The sequence below is a fragment of the Vicugna pacos genome, unplaced genomic scaffold (genome assembly GCF_048564905.1).
Source record: "Vicugna pacos unplaced genomic scaffold, VicPac4 scaffold_14, whole genome shotgun sequence".
NCBI classification, from domain to species: domain Eukaryota; kingdom Metazoa; phylum Chordata; class Mammalia; order Artiodactyla; family Camelidae; genus Vicugna; species Vicugna pacos.
Window position 1 is genome coordinate 4,875,713 of NW_027328735.1, and position 15,928 is coordinate 4,891,640.

The 15,928-nt window shown below is 45.2% G+C and overlaps 3 long non-coding RNA genes across 3 annotated transcripts; all 3 read right to left on the reverse strand.

The window, feature by feature from the left end:
* Positions 1-207: 207 nt before the first annotated feature.
* On the reverse strand, positions 208-5,133 carry LOC140692664 (uncharacterized). The gene is made up of 3 exons (XR_012068247.1): positions 5,049-5,133; positions 1,775-1,847; positions 208-401 (listed from the first exon to the last, which is right to left on the reverse strand). It is a non-coding gene; the product is annotated as an uncharacterized lncRNA (long non-coding RNA).
* A 367-nt stretch (positions 5,134-5,500) lies between these two features.
* LOC140692666 (uncharacterized) lies at positions 5,501-10,468 on the reverse strand. The gene is made up of 3 exons (XR_012068249.1): positions 10,342-10,468; positions 7,068-7,140; positions 5,501-5,694 (listed from the first exon to the last, which is right to left on the reverse strand). It is a non-coding gene; the product is annotated as an uncharacterized lncRNA (long non-coding RNA).
* Positions 10,469-10,793: 325 nt separating this feature from the next.
* Positions 10,794-15,716, reverse strand: LOC140692661 (uncharacterized). Its single transcript, XR_012068244.1, has 3 exons — positions 15,635-15,716; positions 12,361-12,433; positions 10,794-10,987 (listed from the first exon to the last, which is right to left on the reverse strand). It is a non-coding gene; the product is annotated as an uncharacterized lncRNA (long non-coding RNA).
* Positions 15,717-15,928: the final 212 nt, after the last annotated feature.

Sequence of the window (15,928 nt, forward strand, 5' to 3'; positions counted from 1 at the left end):
TACTGCTGCTGCCCAAAGACCTGAGGTCACAGGTCAGTTTCCAGAACCTGAAAGGGCAGACAGTGGAAGATCTGCCTGTCATCAGCTTACTGGTGAGGCTCCGAGGTACTTTCAGACTTGCCCAGTCCTGGTGAAGTCAACTTTAGGGGAGACACGAAGAGAAGCTGGCCGAAAAGCTGGCTGAACGGATTGAGGAGAGATGCGAACACATGGATGAGAGATGTTCTGCTACAATGGAGAATACTGGCGTGGAGACAGCTGTAGAGGATACCAGGCTCCAAAGACATTCATGAGACATATTGAACCTCGCTGATACTGGCAGAAACATACGGAGTGCCAACGTGGACTTGAGGAAGTTCCTCAATTCTCTTCTCCAAGAACGGGTCCAAGGTCCCTGACGTCTGCAAGAGAAGAGATGGCAGAGATGATCAAAACGCTCCTGTTCTTGGAAGAGGTCATGGGAATCCACACTTCCCAAGGGGCCTTCCCAAGCCATTCAGACCAGAATTCACCAAGCCCAGGTAAGCCTTTTCCCAGGTTTGGGCCTAGCTAGCAAGCACTTGCCTTCCCTCCCCTCCACACAGGCATCCATTTTGAAGGATCAGTAGCTGAGCTGCAATGAAGCCATTACGAGTAAAACAAGCCCCTCCTAGAATCAGAGTTCCTCCAGCTTCACACTCTGTGAACAACAGTGAACTCCTTAAAGGTCCAATAAACTTGGCTGAAATAGATAGGAATTGAATACTTAGCTCACACCTAGAAACGATGGCCTTCCGCTAGATTCAGCAAATGTTGTGCTTATGTCTTCCCTGGGGTGAAGGGAGTGTGGTAAGAGAGGGGAATCTGACTGAACTTGAATCTGTATTAGGCCTCAATTTTTCAAGACAGTATAGGTAAATAGTACAAGTCAGAAAGAGAACTGTACTGTAAAAGTCGCCAATGATATAAAAGACACAGCTTATGTGGATCGTCTTTCACTTGAGTCAAGCCCCCGTGGGCACTATATCATGCGGGTGCAGACTTGGTTGCGTTAAATGGCTTTACCCAACATGATCGGATGATTAAGCGTTCTCATCACTGATAGAAGAACACCTGGTTCTCCATAGACTAGCATAACTGCAGCAGGGTTCTCCTAGCTAGAATGCCTCTAGGTGCTTTTGGATTCAAACCTAAATGTATATATTTGGTTTCTTTCCTCTTGTATTTTCCTAGAGAGGGATGTTACCCCTTGAAATGCCAATATTGGCCAGTAGGTGTCATTGGGAGTAAAGGGCACCAATGCACAAGTGTATCCAAGTTTGGGGGTTATTTCAAGTTTCCAATAGTTATTTCATGGTTCCTGTTGGTTCCGGAGGCTTCAACCGTAAAGAGCCGACATGAACCCTTTAACAGTTTGGACTGCCAATTTGCATTCTATCTGTCTAGGTTTTCCGTCGAGCTGACAAAATGTTACCAAAATTGACAAGTCTGGCTTCTAGGTCGATTGAGTGTGTTTCAAAAAATAACTTCATTTTCGTATAACTCCCAAAACATGTAAATGAATTCTTTTAAACTTCTTAAAGACTGCAAATGAGATATCAACACAATGTCAAAACAGGTGTATTCGGACCATCCCTCCCACCACGGCTGTATAGAAACAAAGAGCTAAGCAAATATCACATTTCTGTGAAATGTATCTGGATAGTGTTGATTCATCGATGCCCAGTTGGCAGAGAAGAAGTGCAACCTGCACTCACTCGCTCCCATGAACAGAGCAATGGAAACATCCACTCACCCAGCCCTTGGCACAGGACACTTGCCGAAGAGAGGTCTGTTACTTCCAAAGACAGGATGAGGCCTCAGGACACCTGGAAGCAGGAGAAGGCAAAGCAGGAAATGGAATCCAGTGAGGGTCTGACCCCTGGTGATGGAGCAACAAGGGTGAAACTCTGTTTAACTTGGACGCACACTCTCAAGCAGACAGGAGACATGGGATAGAAGGTGATGTGCTGAGATTTACAAGAGTGCACAGCAGATGCTTGGCTGACAGAACTCAAAGAAACCAGCGCAAAATATCCCCACAGTTGATTCGGAGTCCAAGATCCCAGCTGCCACATTTGAGGTAGCAGAGGCAACGTTCTGTGAGGGATAGGGCTACGAATGATGGCACACGCTGAGTCTCAGGGATCTGGAGTGCATTGTGGGATGTGGTGGGTCGAATCAAGAGAGCAAACCAAAATGTGTACCAATGATAAAGCATCAAAACTGGTCACGTGGTTGAGATTGCCAATATGTCCCATGGCCACAGCCAGTGCATCTGCAGGACCAGGGACCAATTGGGCATTTTGCCAATAGAGCACGTGTGGGGCTGAATCAGAGATATCGTTCATCTGGTCTGAGGGATCCAGGGGGCCTTGGTTTTGAAATCAGAATGAAAAGACTTAGGATCTGCTACATTCATAACCTGGGCTGGGATTATGGTTTGGTTTGAGGCACAGGATGCGCAACAGCTGTGTGGTTGCCTTCGTGCACCCGTGCCACAAGGATGAGAGGACAAGGAAGAGTGGTCCAAGTCCACAGCGTTAGAAGAGGAAGCATTACCTACAGCATTATCTCCCTAAAGCGGATGCTACATTTTGGATGGCACCAGCACGGTACGGCACCGAGGACACCAAGGTAGGTCTGCGGGATCATTCCAGCAGGCCCTGATATGTGACATCCATAGATATGCATTCCACTGGTGTTTCTGTAGACAGAGAAGCTCTGAGAAGAACTGCTTTCATTGGGACATTCCCGTGGAACTACAAAGCACAAGCGCACTCTCAGTTTGCTGTTTTGGAAACACTCCAAAATGACATAGAGCAGAATGCAGAGCTGAGAACCTTTAGAAGCTTCATTTCCACAAGAGGAAGTGTCCTGCGCACTTTCAGAATTGTGAGATAAGCATTATCAAAATGAAGTTATGCAAATCGAAATAGTATTGGTTTTTCATCAAAACTAATGCAACAACAGCAATTGGAGATATACCAGACAACACACACAGGAACACGATATGGCATCAATGTCTAGGAGAAATTGTCCGCACAGAAATCCCATGGAATTGCGTAGAGCCAAAAGTCTAAAATTTTCACTTAACAAAGCCCTAGAAGTCCACATTACATACCTGATATTACCTGAGCAGTAGAGGTGAAGAAGTACAGTAAAAGAAACAGGAAGTACCATTTTCAGTTCCAAAGATATTGAAGGCCCAAAAGATAAGCTTTCAAACAACTAGACTGCAAAACGCTATCCAGACCATGTGTTGAAAATGGAGGTCAGGAAATCACTGAAAAACAACAGTGTCTCAGAATCACATAAGGCAGAATACCGGAAAAGGGGAAGAGAAAGTCTAAAGACGAGCCAAAAAATATCAGGAAACTCAATGGATGTGATAATATCAGGGCTAAAATTTAGTCGTAAGCAGACTAGATAATGCAGAGGGACGCGTGAATGACGGTGAAGACATGGGATCAGAAAAACCTCGGTCAGAAGCAGACATAGGAAAGCAAGTGCAAAGCAATGTAAACATTGCTGTTGAACCCTGGGTTAAGACAGGGCATGAAAGACTAGAATTCATAAGGGTCCCAGATGGAAAAGCAAGAGATAAGGAAACAAAAAATGTCTGAAAATTTATCTGTAGAAAAATCAGACTGAAACTTCCTGAAAGCCAAGAAAGAATCATGTATGCGAATTCAGGAATTACACAGCATCCAAAGGAGGTGGAATCCCAATAGACCTACCAGCAGCTGTATGATTCAAATCAACAAAGCTCACGAATATCACAGTGATTTAAAATGCACCTGGAGGAAACAACATAGTCACAAGGGAACCTCAAGAGGGGATTCAGCTGATATCTCGGCAGCAATATTGCAGGAGAGGGAGGAGTGCCAGGACACAGACCATATCCTGAATGGCCAAATGCTGCCAGCTAGGCGAGCCTATGCCACATGACCGCCAGTCCTAATAACGGCAGAGCTAGAAAATTCCACAAACCGGCAAATCTTAAAAGAATTCAGCAGTTCAAAACTTATCCTACAAGAATGGTTGAGAAATCTACCCTGAATAGAAAAGCAGCAAGATGAAATGGAAAGAAGAAACCATTATTGGAAATGCAAGAAGAGCATGAGTGGCAAAGAAGAAACAAGAAGAAGGCAAGGAGGACATCAAAACCCTAAAGATGGGAGAGGGAAGCAGGAAATCATAGGTGATTGGAAGCACTCTCTTAAGTGAATCAGCTTATTTGACTCTCTGTTTCAAGCTTAAGGAGAGATGCATGGCCTGTCGTGTTTGCAATACAAGCGAGAAGCAGACCAACAAAGAATCAAACCAACAAGCAAACACCAAAATGCTACGGTTGGCTGATATTTACCAAGGGAACCATGATTATTCAAAAGAAAATACTTAAGGTGATGTCAAGGATCATTCAGCATGCATCGACCCATTATCGCGGCTTGCATGTACTCAGCACACTTGTATTCGGAGGCGTGCATTCATATTCGTAAATTTTGATTCATAAGAACATATCGTGACCTAACCCTAATGCCGATTTGGAATCAAATGGATTCCTAGTCCGTGATGTAGACTTGTATGTCTTCCAACAGGATGAAGGAATGCCATATTCTAGGCTACGTAGAGAAGAATTGTAAGAAGCCTATAACAAAGGCAAGTAGCTCTGCCAAAGTGTACTAAGAGCAAAAGAGACTGACAGCAAAGTGCACATTGGGGTTGGTTTCATTTCTTGGAATTTCAGCCCCCATGAAACCAATGGATCCATGTCCTGAGAGTGCGGGTGTTTCAGCAGAAATCAGGCGACGCATATGTATTCCGGGTGTACGGATATTATAGGAACATAAGTCTCCTTTAGTGGGTCTCTGTGTACTGTGAACTGTTAGAAAGTTTAAAGACGTGTGAAACCATCAACTGAAAAGGGACACACTTCCCTCCATTGGTACTGTGCATAGAGATCTGAACAAAAGGAAAGAGGGAAGAAGAAAGGCCCATGGGACGCTAGTGGGTAGAATCACATTTACCTTAGGAACTTCTCGTCGGATGCAGCCCCTCCCCCAACACTGACAAGATGCAGCAGCCATTGGGGATGGCAGTTAGCGGTTGGATTCCAGGTGGAATGTTGGTGTGTACCGCGAGGCTTGTTGTGGCTGTTGGATCCTAGGTAACCGGGCAGAGTTCTGTGGGTGGATCAGTGTGATGGAGGGGCTGCCGCCCTCTGTGGAGCTTGGCTTAGGTGTTTGGTCCGGGAAGCTGTGTAAGTTCGAGATACTGCTGCTGCCCAAAGACCTGAGGTCACAGGTCAGTTTCCAGAACCTGAAAGGGCAGACAGTGGAAGATCTGCCTGTCATCAGCTTACTGGTGAGGCTCCGAGGTACTTTCAGACTTGCCCAGTCCTGGTGAAGTCAACTTTAGGGGAGACACGAAGAGAAGCTGGCCGAAAAGCTGGCTGAACGGATTGAGGAGAGATGCGAACACATGGATGAGAGATGTTCTGCTACAATGGAGAATACTGGCGTGGAGACAGCTGTAGAGGATACCAGGCTCCAAAGACATTCATGAGACATATTGAACCTCGCTGATACTGGCAGAAACATACGGAGTGCCAACGTGGACTTGAGGAAGTTCCTCAATTCTCTTCTCCAAGAACGGGTCCAAGGTCCCTGACGTCTGCAAGAGAAGAGATGGCAGAGATGATCAAAACGCTCCTGTTCTTGGAAGAGGTCATGGGAATCCACACTTCCCAAGGGGCCTTCCCAAGCCATTCAGACCAGAATTCACCAAGCCCAGGTAAGCCTTTTCCCAGGTTTGGGCCTAGCTAGCAAGCACTTGCCTTCCCTCCCCTCCACACAGGCATCCATTTTGAAGGATCAGTAGCTGAGCTGCAATGAAGCCATTACGAGTAAAACAAGCCCCTCCTAGAATCAGAGTTCCTCCAGCTTCACACTCTGTGAACAACAGTGAACTCCTTAAAGGTCCAATAAACTTGGCTGAAATAGATAGGAATTGAATACTTAGCTCACACCTAGAAACGATGGCCTTCCGCTAGATTCAGCAAATGTTGTGCTTATGTCTTCCCTGGGGTGAAGGGAGTGTGGTAAGAGAGGGGAATCTGACTGAACTTGAATCTGTATTAGGCCTCAATTTTTCAAGACAGTATAGGTAAATAGTACAAGTCAGAAAGAGAACTGTACTGTAAAAGTCGCCAATGATATAAAAGACACAGCTTATGTGGATCGTCTTTCACTTGAGTCAAGCCCCCGTGGGCACTATATCATGCGGGTGCAGACTTGGTTGCGTTAAATGGCTTTACCCAACATGATCGGATGATTAAGCGTTCTCATCACTGATAGAAGAACACCTGGTTCTCCATAGACTAGCATAACTGCAGCAGGGTTCTCCTAGCTAGAATGCCTCTAGGTGCTTTTGGATTCAAACCTAAATGTATATATTTGGTTTCTTTCCTCTTGTATTTTCCTAGAGAGGGATGTTACCCCTTGAAATGCCAATATTGGCCAGTAGGTGTCATTGGGAGTAAAGGGCACCAATGCACAAGTGTATCCAAGTTTGGGGGTTATTTCAAGTTTCCAATAGTTATTTCATGGTTCCTGTTGGTTCCGGAGGCTTCAACCGTAAAGAGCCGACATGAACCCTTTAACAGTTTGGACTGCCAATTTGCATTCTATCTGTCTAGGTTTTCCGTCGAGCTGACAAAATGTTACCAAAATTGACAAGTCTGGCTTCTAGGTCGATTGAGTGTGTTTCAAAAAATAACTTCATTTTCGTATAACTCCCAAAACATGTAAATGAATTCTTTTAAACTTCTTAAAGACTGCAAATGAGATATCAACACAATGTCAAAACAGGTGTATTCGGACCATCCCTCCCACCACGGCTGTATAGAAACAAAGAGCTAAGCAAATATCACATTTCTGTGAAATGTATCTGGATAGTGTTGATTCATCGATGCCCAGTTGGCAGAGAAGAAGTGCAACCTGCACTCACTCGCTCCCATGAACAGAGCAATGGAAACATCCACTCACCCAGCCCTTGGCACAGGACACTTGCCGAAGAGAGGTCTGTTACTTCCAAAGACAGGATGAGGCCTCAGGACACCTGGAAGCAGGAGAAGGCAAAGCAGGAAATGGAATCCAGTGAGGGTCTGACCCCTGGTGATGGAGCAACAAGGGTGAAACTCTGTTTAACTTGGACGCACACTCTCAAGCAGACAGGAGACATGGGATAGAAGGTGATGTGCTGAGATTTACAAGAGTGCACAGCAGATGCTTGGCTGACAGAACTCAAAGAAACCAGCGCAAAATATCCCCACAGTTGATTCGGAGTCCAAGATCCCAGCTGCCACATTTGAGGTAGCAGAGGCAACGTTCTGTGAGGGATAGGGCTACGAATGATGGCACACGCTGAGTCTCAGGGATCTGGAGTGCATTGTGGGATGTGGTGGGTCGAATCAAGAGAGCAAACCAAAATGTGTACCAATGATAAAGCATCAAAACTGGTCACGTGGTTGAGATTGCCAATATGTCCCATGGCCACAGCCAGTGCATCTGCAGGACCAGGGACCAATTGGGCATTTTGCCAATAGAGCACGTGTGGGGCTGAATCAGAGATATCGTTCATCTGGTCTGAGGGATCCAGGGGGCCTTGGTTTTGAAATCAGAATGAAAAGACTTAGGATCTGCTACATTCATAACCTGGGCTGGGATTATGGTTTGGTTTGAGGCACAGGATGCGCAACAGCTGTGTGGTTGCCTTCGTGCACCCGTGCCACAAGGATGAGAGGACAAGGAAGAGTGGTCCAAGTCCACAGCGTTAGAAGAGGAAGCATTACCTACAGCATTATCTCCCTAAAGCGGATGCTACATTTTGGATGGCACCAGCACGGTACGGCACCGAGGACACCAAGGTAGGTCTGCGGGATCATTCCAGCAGGCCCTGATATGTGACATCCATAGATATGCATTCCACTGGTGTTTCTGTAGACAGAGAAGCTCTGAGAAGAACTGCTTTCATTGGGACATTCCCGTGGAACTACAAAGCACAAGCGCACTCTCAGTTTGCTGTTTTGGAAACACTCCAAAATGACATAGAGCAGAATGCAGAGCTGAGAACCTTTAGAAGCTTCATTTCCACAAGAGGAAGTGTCCTGCGCACTTTCAGAATTGTGAGATAAGCATTATCAAAATGAAGTTATGCAAATCGAAATAGTATTGGTTTTTCATCAAAACTAATGCAACAACAGCAATTGGAGATATACCAGACAACACACACAGGAACACGATATGGCATCAATGTCTAGGAGAAATTGTCCGCACAGAAATCCCATGGAATTGCGTAGAGCCAAAAGTCTAAAATTTTCACTTAACAAAGCCCTAGAAGTCCACATTACATACCTGATATTACCTGAGCAGTAGAGGTGAAGAAGTACAGTAAAAGAAACAGGAAGTACCATTTTCAGTTCCAAAGATATTGAAGGCCCAAAAGATAAGCTTTCAAACAACTAGACTGCAAAACGCTATCCAGACCATGTGTTGAAAATGGAGGTCAGGAAATCACTGAAAAACAACAGTGTCTCAGAATCACATAAGGCAGAATACCGGAAAAGGGGAAGAGAAAGTCTAAAGACGAGCCAAAAAATATCAGGAAACTCAATGGATGTGATAATATCAGGGCTAAAATTTAGTCGTAAGCAGACTAGATAATGCAGAGGGACGCGTGAATGACGGTGAAGACATGGGATCAGAAAAACCTCGGTCAGAAGCAGACATAGGAAAGCAAGTGCAAAGCAATGTAAACATTGCTGTTGAACCCTGGGTTAAGACAGGGCATGAAAGACTAGAATTCATAAGGGTCCCAGATGGAAAAGCAAGAGATAAGGAAACAAAAAATGTCTGAAAATTTATCTGTAGAAAAATCAGACTGAAACTTCCTGAAAGCCAAGAAAGAATCATGTATGCGAATTCAGGAATTACACAGCATCCAAAGGAGGTGGAATCCCAATAGACCTACCAGCAGCTGTATGATTCAAATCAACAAAGCTCACGAATATCACAGTGATTTAAAATGCACCTGGAGGAAACAACATAGTCACAAGGGAACCTCAAGAGGGGATTCAGCTGATATCTCGGCAGCAATATTGCAGGAGAGGGAGGAGTGCCAGGACACAGACCATATCCTGAATGGCCAAATGCTGCCAGCTAGGCGAGCCTATGCCACATGACCGCCAGTCCTAATAACGGCAGAGCTAGAAAATTCCACAAACCGGCAAATCTTAAAAGAATTCAGCAGTTCAAAACTTATCCTACAAGAATGGTTGAGAAATCTACCCTGAATAGAAAAGCAGCAAGATGAAATGGAAAGAAGAAACCATTATTGGAAATGCAAGAAGAGCATGAGTGGCAAAGAAGAAACAAGAAGAAGGCAAGGAGGACATCAAAACCCTAAAGATGGGAGAGGGAAGCAGGAAATCATAGGTGATTGGAAGCACTCTCTTAAGTGAATCAGCTTATTTGACTCTCTGTTTCAAGCTTAAGGAGAGATGCATGGCCTGTCGTGTTTGCAATACAAGCGAGAAGCAGACCAACAAAGAATCAAACCAACAAACAAACACCAAAATGCTACGGTTGGCTGATATTTACCAAGGGAACCATGATTATTCAAAAGAAAATACTTAAGGTGATGTCAAGGATCATTCAGCATGCATCGACCCATTATCGCGGCTTGCATGTACTCAGCACACTTGTATTCGGAGGCGTGCATTCATATTCGTAAATTTTGATTCATAAGAACATATCGTGACCTAACCCTAATGCCGATTTGGAATCAAATGGATTCCTAGTCCGTGATGTAGACTTGTATGTCTTCCAACAGGATGAAGGAATGCCATATTCTAGGCTACGTAGAGAAGAATTGTAAGAAGCCTATAACAAAGGCAAGTAGCTCTGCCAAAGTGTACTAAGAGCAAAAGAGACTGACAGCAAAGTGCACATTGGGGTTGGTTTCATTTCTTGGAATTTCAGCCCCCATGAAACCAATGGATCCATGTCCTGAGAGTGCGGGTGTTTCAGCAGAAATCAGGCGACGCATATGTATTCCGGGTGTACGGATATTATAGGAACATAAGTCTCCTTTAGTGGGTCTCTGTGTACTGTGAACTGTTAGAAAGTTTAAAGACGTGTGAAACCATCAACTGAAAAGGGACACACTTCCCTCCATTGGTACTGTGCATAGAGATCTGAACAAAAGGAAAGAGGGAAGAAGAAAGGCCCATGGGACGCTAGTGGGTAGAATCACATTTACCTTAGGAACTTCTCGTCGGATGCAGCCCCTCCCCCAACACTGACAAGATGCAGCAGCCATTGGGGATGGCAGTTAGCGGTTGGATTCCAGGTGGAATGTTGGTGTGTACCGCGAGGCTTGTTGTGGCTGTTGGATCCTAGGTAACCGGGCAGAGTTCTGTGGGTGGATCAGTGTGATGGAGGGGCTGCCGCCCTCTGTGGAGCTTGGCTTAGGTGTTTGGTCCGGGAAGCTGTGTAAGTTCGAGATACTGCTGCTGCCCAAAGACCTGAGGTCACAGGTCAGTTTCCAGAACCTGAAAGGGCAGACAGTGGAAGATCTGCCTGTCATCAGCTTACTGGTGAGGCTCCGAGGTACTTTCAGACTTGCCCAGTCCTGGTGAAGTCAACTTTAGGGGAGACACGAAGAGAAGCTGGCCGAAAAGCTGGCTGAACGGATTGAGGAGAGATGCGAACACATGGATGAGAGATGTTCTGCTACAATGGAGAATACTGGCGTGGAGACAGCTGTAGAGGATACCAGGCTCCAAAGACATTCATGAGACATATTGAACCTCGCTGATACTGGCAGAAACATACGGAGTGCCAACGTGGACTTGAGGAAGTTCCTCAATTCTCTTCTCCAAGAACGGGTCCAAGGTCCCTGACGTCTGCAAGAGAAGAGATGGCAGAGATGATCAAAACGCTCCTGTTCTTGGAAGAGGTCATGGGAATCCACACTTCCCAAGGGGCCTTCCCAAGCCATTCAGACCAGAATTCACCAAGCCCAGGTAAGCCTTTTCCCAGGTTTGGGCCTAGCTAGCAAGCACTTGCCTTCCCTCCCCTCCACACAGGCATCCATTTTGAAGGATCAGTAGCTGAGCTGCAATGAAGCCATTACGAGTAAAACAAGCCCCTCCTAGAATCAGAGTTCCTCCAGCTTCACACTCTGTGAACAACAGTGAACTCCTTAAAGGTCCAATAAACTTGGCTGAAATAGATAGGAATTGAATACTTAGCTCACACCTAGAAACGATGGCCTTCCGCTAGATTCAGCAAATGTTGTGCTTATGTCTTCCCTGGGGTGAAGGGAGTGTGGTAAGAGAGGGGAATCTGACTGAACTTGAATCTGTATTAGGCCTCAATTTTTCAAGACAGTATAGGTAAATAGTACAAGTCAGAAAGAGAACTGTACTGTAAAAGTCGCCAATGATATAAAAGACACAGCTTATGTGGATCGTCTTTCACTTGAGTCAAGCCCCCGTGGGCACTATATCATGCGGGTGCAGACTTGGTTGCGTTAAATGGCTTTACCCAACATGATCGGATGATTAAGCGTTCTCATCACTGATAGAAGAACACCTGGTTCTCCATAGACTAGCATAACTGCAGCAGGGTTCTCCTAGCTAGAATGCCTCTAGGTGCTTTTGGATTCAAACCTAAATGTATATATTTGGTTTCTTTCCTCTTGTATTTTCCTAGAGAGGGATGTTACCCCTTGAAATGCCAATATTGGCCAGTAGGTGTCATTGGGAGTAAAGGGCACCAATGCACAAGTGTATCCAAGTTTGGGGGTTATTTCAAGTTTCCAATAGTTATTTCATGGTTCCTGTTGGTTCCGGAGGCTTCAACCGTAAAGAGCCGACATGAACCCTTTAACAGTTTGGACTGCCAATTTGCATTCTATCTGTCTAGGTTTTCCGTCGAGCTGACAAAATGTTACCAAAATTGACAAGTCTGGCTTCTAGGTCGATTGAGTGTGTTTCAAAAAATAACTTCATTTTCGTATAACTCCCAAAACATGTAAATGAATTCTTTTAAACTTCTTAAAGACTGCAAATGAGATATCAACACAATGTCAAAACAGGTGTATTCGGACCATCCCTCCCACCACGGCTGTATAGAAACAAAGAGCTAAGCAAATATCACATTTCTGTGAAATGTATCTGGATAGTGTTGATTCATCGATGCCCAGTTGGCAGAGAAGAAGTGCAACCTGCACTCACTCGCTCCCATGAACAGAGCAATGGAAACATCCACTCACCCAGCCCTTGGCACAGGACACTTGCCGAAGAGAGGTCTGTTACTTCCAAAGACAGGATGAGGCCTCAGGACACCTGGAAGCAGGAGAAGGCAAAGCAGGAAATGGAATCCAGTGAGGGTCTGACCCCTGGTGATGGAGCAACAAGGGTGAAACTCTGTTTAACTTGGACGCACACTCTCAAGCAGACAGGAGACATGGGATAGAAGGTGATGTGCTGAGATTTACAAGAGTGCACAGCAGATGCTTGGCTGACAGAACTCAAAGAAACCAGCGCAAAATATCCCCACAGTTGATTCGGAGTCCAAGATCCCAGCTGCCACATTTGAGGTAGCAGAGGCAACGTTCTGTGAGGGATAGGGCTACGAATGATGGCACACGCTGAGTCTCAGGGATCTGGAGTGCATTGTGGGATGTGGTGGGTCGAATCAAGAGAGCAAACCAAAATGTGTACCAATGATAAAGCATCAAAACTGGTCACGTGGTTGAGATTGCCAATATGTCCCATGGCCACAGCCAGTGCATCTGCAGGACCAGGGACCAATTGGGCATTTTGCCAATAGAGCACGTGTGGGGCTGAATCAGAGATATCGTTCATCTGGTCTGAGGGATCCAGGGGGCCTTGGTTTTGAAATCAGAATGAAAAGACTTAGGATCTGCTACATTCATAACCTGGGCTGGGATTATGGTTTGGTTTGAGGCACAGGATGCGCAACAGCTGTGTGGTTGCCTTCGTGCACCCGTGCCACAAGGATGAGAGGACAAGGAAGAGTGGTCCAAGTCCACAGCGTTAGAAGAGGAAGCATTACCTACAGCATTATCTCCCTAAAGCGGATGCTACATTTTGGATGGCACCAGCACGGTACGGCACCGAGGACACCAAGGTAGGTCTGCGGGATCATTCCAGCAGGCCCTGATATGTGACATCCATAGATATGCATTCCACTGGTGTTTCTGTAGACAGAGAAGCTCTGAGAAGAACTGCTTTCATTGGGACATTCCCGTGGAACTACAAAGCACAAGCGCACTCTCAGTTTGCTGTTTTGGAAACACTCCAAAATGACATAGAGCAGAATGCAGAGCTGAGAACCTTTAGAAGCTTCATTTCCACAAGAGGAAGTGTCCTGCGCACTTTCAGAATTGTGAGATAAGCATTATCAAAATGAAGTTATGCAAATCGAAATAGTATTGGTTTTTCATCAAAACTAATGCAACAACAGCAATTGGAGATATACCAGACAACACACACAGGAACACGATATGGCATCAATGTCTAGGAGAAATTGTCCGCACAGAAATCCCATGGAATTGCGTAGAGCCAAAAGTCTAAAATTTTCACTTAACAAAGCCCTAGAAGTCCACATTACATACCTGATATTACCTGAGCAGTAGAGGTGAAGAAGTACAGTAAAAGAAACAGGAAGTACCATTTTCAGTTCCAAAGATATTGAAGGCCCAAAAGATAAGCTTTCAAACAACTAGACTGCAAAACGCTATCCAGACCATGTGTTGAAAATGGAGGTCAGGAAATCACTGAAAAACAACAGTGTCTCAGAATCACATAAGGCAGAATACCGGAAAAGGGGAAGAGAAAGTCTAAAGACGAGCCAAAAAATATCAGGAAACTCAATGGATGTGATAATATCAGGGCTAAAATTTAGTCGTAAGCAGACTAGATAATGCAGAGGGACGCGTGAATGACGGTGAAGACATGGGATCAGAAAAACCTCGGTCAGAAGCAGACATAGGAAAGCAAGTGCAAAGCAATGTAAACATTGCTGTTGAACCCTGGGTTAAGACAGGGCATGAAAGACTAGAATTCATAAGGGTCCCAGATGGAAAAGCAAGAGATAAGGAAACAAAAAATGTCTGAAAATTTATCTGTAGAAAAATCAGACTGAAACTTCCTGAAAGCCAAGAAAGAATCATGTATGCGAATTCAGGAATTACACAGCATCCAAAGGAGGTGGAATCCCAATAGACCTACCAGCAGCTGTATGATTCAAATCAACAAAGCTCACGAATATCACAGTGATTTAAAATGCACCTGGAGGAAACAACATAGTCACAAGGGAACCTCAAGAGGGGATTCAGCTGATATCTCGGCAGCAATATTGCAGGAGAGGGAGGAGTGCCAGGACACAGACCATATCCTGAATGGCCAAATGCTGCCAGCTAGGGGAGCCTATGCCACATGACCGCCAGTCCTAATAACGGCAGAGCTAGAAAATTCCACAAACCGGCAAATCTTAAAAGAATTCAGCAGTTCAAAACTTATCCTACAAGAATGGTTGAGAAATCTACCCTGAATAGAAAAGCAGCAAGATGAAATGGAAAGAAGAAACCATTATTGGAAATGCAAGAAGAGCATGAGTGGCAAAGAAGAAACAAGAAGAAGGCAAGGAGGACATCAAAACCCTAAAGATGGGAGAGGGAAGCAGGAAATCATAGGTGATTGGAAGCACTCTCTTAAGTGAATCAGCTTATTTGACTCTCTGTTTCAAGCTTAAGGAGAGATGCATGGCCTGTCGTGTTTGCAATACAAGCGAGAAGCAGACCAACAAAGAATCAAACCAACAAACAAACACCAAAATGCTACGGTTGGCTGATATTTACCAAGGGAACCATGATTATTCAAAAGAAAATACTTAAGGTGATGTCAAGGATCATTCAGCATGCATCGACCCATTATCGCGGCTTGCATGTACTCAGCACACTTGTATTCGGAGGCGTGCATTCATATTCGTAAATTTTGATTCATAAGAACATATCGTGACCTAACCCTAATGCCGATTTGGAATCAAATGGATTCCTAGTCCGTGATGTAGACTTGTATGTCTTCCAACAGGATGAAGGAATGCCATATTCTAGGCTACGTAGAGAAGAATTGTAAGAAGCCTATAACAAAGGCAAGTAGCTCTGCCAAAGTGTACTAAGAGCAAAAGAGACTGACAGCAAAGTGCACATTGGGGTTGGTTTCATTTCTTGGAATTTCAGCCCCCATGAAACCAATGGATCCATGTCCTGAGAGTGCGGGTGTTTCAGCAGAAATCAGGCGACGCATATGTATTCCGGGTGTACGGATATTATAGGAACATAAGTCTCCTTTAGTGGGTCTCTGTGTACTGTGAACTGTTAGAAAGTTTAAAGACGTGTGAAACCATCAACTGAAAAGGGACACACTTCCCTCCATTGGTACTGTGCATAGAGATCTGAACAAAAGGAAAGAGGGAAGAAGAAAGGCCCATGGGACGCTAGTGGGTAGAATCACATTTACCTTAGGAACTTCTCGTCGGATGCAGCCCCTCCCCCAACACTGACAAGATGCAGCAGCCATTGGGGATGGCAGTTAGCGGTTGGATTCCAGGTGGAATGTTGGTGTGTACCGCGAGGCTTGTTGTGGCTGTTGGATCCTAGGTAACCGGGCAGAGTTCTGTGGGTGGATCAGTGTGATGGAGGGGCTGCCGCCCTCTGTGGAGCTTGGCTTAGGTGTTTGGTCCGGGAAGCTGTGTAAGTTCGAGATACTGCTGCTGCCCAAAGACCTGAGGTCACAGGTCAGTTTCCAGAACCT